The following is a 5,113-nucleotide window of genomic DNA, read 5'->3' on the forward strand; positions in this document are numbered from 1 at the left end:
GCCTTGGTGGCTCTTTGGCCTTCTGATTTGGAGCCTACATGTTATACACAAGCTGTTAAAAATCATGTTTGGCGTGTTGTTATGGATGTTGAATTCAACGCTTTAATTTCAAATCACACATGGGTATTGACTCCTTCCCCCGCTTAATGGCCATGTTATTGGATGCAAATGGTTATTTAGGATTAAGCGGAAATATGATGGTTCTATCGAACGACACAAAGCTAGGCTTGTCGCTAAGGGATTTACCCAAGAGTATGGTTTGGACTATGAAGAAATTTTTGGCCCCGTTGTTAAACCAACCACAATTCGGGTTCTTCTATCTCTTGTTGTTTCCAATAAATGGCACATTCATCAATTGGATGTCAATAATGCATTTTTACATGGTTATTTGGATGAAGATGTGTACATGATGCAACCCCTTGGGTATATTGACTCTCAGTTTCCCTCTCATGTTTGCAAACTCAAGCGGTCTCTTTATGAGCTTAAGCAGGCTCCTCGGGCCTGGTTGCAGCGATTGAACGCGTTTCTTATTACCTTGGGTTTTCATGGTTCTACCACTGATTCCTCATTGTTTTATCGACACGATGATCATGGGCCTCTCTTCATCTTAGTTTATGTGGATGATAATCTCCTTATTGGGCCTTCTTCTCAAGTTATTCAAGAACTCATGGGCTCCATGGCAAAGGAATTCTCTTTAAAATATTTGGGCCTAGCAAGACTTCTTCTTAGGTGTGGAGCTTATCACACTACCTACTGGACTTTTATTATCACAACAACGCTATATTAGCTCTCTTTTGGACAAGGCTGGACTGCAAGGTGCCAAGCCCATCTCTACTCCTCTATCTCCATCCCTACAACTCTCTAAGGATAATGGGTGGCCATTGTTTGATCCCACACTTTATCGAAGTCTTGTAGGGGTTTTGCAATATGTTACTCTCACAAGACCTGATCTTGCATTCTCTATCAATAAATTGTGTCAGTTTCTTGCTTCGCCATCCGAGGATCATTGGGTTGCTCTTAAGCGCTTGCTTCGTTATCTTGAAGGTACTATTCTCTATGGTCTTCATTTGATAGCTTCTCCAACTTGTTCTCTCATGGCTTACTCTGATGCTAATTGGGTTGGATGCCCTCACGATCGCAAATCTACGGGAGGGTTTCTCATCTTTCTTGGATCCAATTTGATCTCATGGCAATCTCGTAAGCAAACCACTGTTGCTCGTTCTAGTACGGATAGTGAATATGGGGCGGCTCTCGCTCTTGCTACTACTGAACTTACTTGGTTACAATCTCTCCTCACAGAGATAGGTATTTTCCAAGCTTCTCCTCCTATACTATGGTGTGATAATGTCGGTGTGACATATCTTTCAGCAAACCCTATCTTTCGTGCTCGTATGAAGCACATTGAAGTTGATTTTCATTTTGTGTGTGACAAGGTAGCAAAGGGTAATTTGGTTGTGCGTTTTCTCTCCACCAAAGATCAGTTGGCTAACATCTTGACCAAGAGTCTCACTGTGTCTCGTTTTCAAAGTCTTCGGTCCAAGCTTAAACTTCTTTTTGGACCCTTGACTTTGCAGGAGGGTGTTAGAGATATTACATAGATACCCTTTAACTTTTATGGTTATGTCATATATATGTATCCCATCTATCTTTTTATAAAAACTGAATAAACACTTTGTTGTTCATAACGGAGATTTCAAAATTCCTTTTCAGTTTCTCACAAAGCATCCATGTTGCGGAAGAACCTCTGAATGCTTTCCGTTAATGTTTAAAAAGAGCAAAATGGTGGTGGGCTATTTATACCAGAGGAAAGACTTCTTAAGTGATCGCCTAAAGTTCACTAAACTCAACCTGTCTTTGAGTTAAAATGGTCTGAAACGAAGAAACTTCGTACTCTTATCACAATCTGGTTGATTTATACTTTTTCACTTCTGCTATGGCATGGTGGTGGGGCAGACCCGATGGTATTGTTTATTTGTAAGGCAGCATCTGCTCTTTTGTTTATTTTCATCGAGACTCAATTCAATTCTCAACAGGTGATTGATAAACTCTTTCAACTCGAAGGCCCCACTTGGTATCACTACCGGGTCACGACGGGTCACAAGGCTTCTAACTATTATGATCGATGCTCCTTTTGTGATTGTTGAGCACTAGTTGCTTTGCAACTGTACGTCAACTACTCCACAAAAACAAAATAAACAAAAGAGAGAATCTTTAAGGAAAGGAGGAATGCAGACAGAAGTAAGATAATTATGCGAGGGAGGGGAGGAAAACTTCTCATTCATTTTAGGCGTATGAAATACCAAATATGCCAAGACTCAAATATCTAATTGCTTTACATTTCTCACGTGATAAAGACTTTGGAGGAAACATCAAGGAACACTTGTATGTGACCACTCCACTAATCTTTCATCCCCAAAAGTGTAAAAAAATAAAACATGAAAGACATCTATATATATATGGCTATAAAATATAATGGAAAAGGACTCGTACAGGGACGATTGACCCGAAGAATTCTTTACCAAAATCTCTAAAATACCCCACCATTATCAACCCGAAGGCCATGGCCCACTTTATTTTATGTATTTTTTTTTTTTTTTTGGGTTTGATGGTTGATTTTTCTTTTGTTGCTTTTCCTTTCTTTCTTTTTATGGTGTTTTACTATGAAATACAATCTACGACCCACCCCACCCGATGACCTTACCATCATCTCTCTCCCTTCCACCTCTTTTAACAACTTTTGCTAATTATATTCTCGCTCCTACGTTTTTAACCCGATGACACGTGGCCCTATCTTAACATGAATAACCAAAGTGATGTGGGTCCTCCAATGCTTAATAGATGGCTTTGATCGAAATTATTCTCAACATGTGGCCCTATTATATGGAAGCTCGTGGAGGCAAAAGTCCAACTGTTTAACCATCGAAGAAGTTGCAAAGGCTGGGTGGGGTCCATATGATAGATGATGAAAAAGGTAAGAAAAGAAGTTTCGCTCATCAAATAACTAAGGTTATATTAAGACCCGAAATATGACATCTAACCCTGTGAGCATCAACCCGAAGCTCAGAAGGCCCATGGCCCACTTCATTTTGTATGCTTCTATCACACAAGTATTTTCTTCACGTCTCCTCAATAGCCAATCTAACACATTCTTTTCTTCCTTCCACTCATCCATTGAGTGTACTTTCACAATGTATTCCAATCAACCAAGTTACCAAATCTCTAAAGTTAGTTTTAAAGTTTTTTGGTATATAGTACTGTATACCTGTTGAAAGAAGATCATAATGGAAATTTCTCACTAATGGTTAGAATGATATTATAAAACTTTGGGTAATTTTCATCTGGACCCTCTCGAAGTTTGGTCCAAGTCACTTGTCCAGTTTAAGTTTTCTTTTGCATATGGCTCCCCTATGGTTTGAAGAAATTATCAAATAAGGACAAGCTTAATAGAATCCATTAGTTTAAAATTTTTTGTGACAAAAATACCCTTATTTTATTTATTTGTTTTAGGTTTTTTTCTTCCTTTTAATAAGTTTATTTTATTTTATTCAAAGAATAAATGTAAAACTGAATCTATTCGTCTTCTCCGTCGTCAGCCAAGAAGAGCCACTGCTCAGCCCTTGTTGCTGCAGATGACTTCAAAGGCTTCGGAGAGGAAGCGGAAGAAGAGCCCCTTGTATCGATCTACCCTTTCGGTCTTTGGTCCCTCCTCCTCCCATCACCCAATCCGATTGTGAAACTCATCACCACCGCTAGAGCCGGCCACTTCAGCTTTGTCGCCGCCTTCTGATGCCTCTCCCAAACTATCAGTACAATTAATGCGACAAGGATGAAAAAACAAAGAAAAAGAAAAGAAAAAAGAAAAGAAAAAGGGAAGAACGGAACAAATTTGGTTCAAGCTCAAGCTTCAGATATAGTAATACAGTAAAAAGCAAAAAAAGAGAGGAGAAAATCAAAATGAGTGGAAAAGGGAAATACATATAACAAAAAGTCCATTTCCAGATTTTCATCTTGAGCATAACCTTGCAAGTCGAATCAGAAGATGAAGTCAAAGTCGCAGGAATTTTTCTCTTTGGAACAGTTGTTTTGAGCCCATCATAAACTTCGTCTTCTTCAGATTTCACATCTGAACCTTCACCTTCACTTTCACCTTTGTATCCAACTAAATTGCCATGGGTATCCCTCCCTTCTTCAGATCCGATTTCAACGAAGCTGCCGACGATGAGTCTAGATCTCCACCGTCGCTTGTTACCATTGACCTCAAAACAGTCATGTTCTTGGTTTCGTGGGTATACGCCGGGAAAGTACCATTACCGACGTCGACGCTGCCGGAGCTCATGGTGATAAGGGTTGGATCATACAAGAAAACAAGCTTCTTGTTTGGGTTCCGAGAGGAGATTGTGAGATTGATCTTGGAGTTGAGTTGAGAGGAAGAATCGTCCTTGGAGGTGGTGACGTTGAATTGCGAGATCCAAACTGTTGTCACAGAGAAAGTGGGTCGGTGAGAGCGGTAGAGAACCCATAGAACGGTGGCGGCGATGGCTATGAGCAGAATCAAAGCTATGATGAAGAGGGTAGTCCAGAGACAACAGATGCAGCAGCAGCAGCTCTCACCGACCCATTTTCTTTTCACCATAAAAATGAAATTTTTACATCTATTCTTTGATTAAAAATAAAAAGATAAAACAAAAAAACAATGGTATTTTCGTCGCAAAAATTATTACACTAATGGATTCTGTTAAGTTTGTCCTTATTTGATCATTACTTGAAACCACAGGGGAGCCATATGCAAAAGAGAACTTAAACTGGACTAAAAGTGACTTGGACCAAACCTCAGGGGGTCCTGATGAAAATTACCCTAAAACTTTCAGACAGAGTTGAATTTTCGATTCACTTCAAATTTCAATTATAAAATTGTTGTCTTTTCCTAATGCAATTACCTTCCAAATTTTCAAGACCCAAGAAATGTGGAATAGAAACATACCTAACTTGGATAAAGCTAGAGATACGGAGGAGGGAAAACAGAGATTGCACCAACATTACGTTCCAACTTCTGTTGATCAAGAGGTGATCACTAACAATGAGGGTAACCAACATGTTTGCCTTGTTATTCAAT

The 5,113-nt window shown here is 39.4% G+C and overlaps 1 pseudogene; it reads right to left on the reverse strand.

Annotated features, from left to right (window-relative positions):
- Positions 1-3,715: 3,715 nt before the first annotated feature.
- On the reverse strand, positions 3,716-4,633 carry LOC149005614 (NDR1/HIN1-like protein 13; annotated as a pseudogene).
- Positions 4,634-5,113: the final 480 nt, after the last annotated feature.

Source organism: Hakea prostrata, chromosome 9 (genome assembly GCF_041222555.1).
Source record: "Hakea prostrata isolate BN-2017 chromosome 9, UWA_Hpros_2, whole genome shotgun sequence".
Classification (NCBI taxonomy): domain Eukaryota; kingdom Viridiplantae; phylum Streptophyta; class Magnoliopsida; order Proteales; family Proteaceae; genus Hakea; species Hakea prostrata.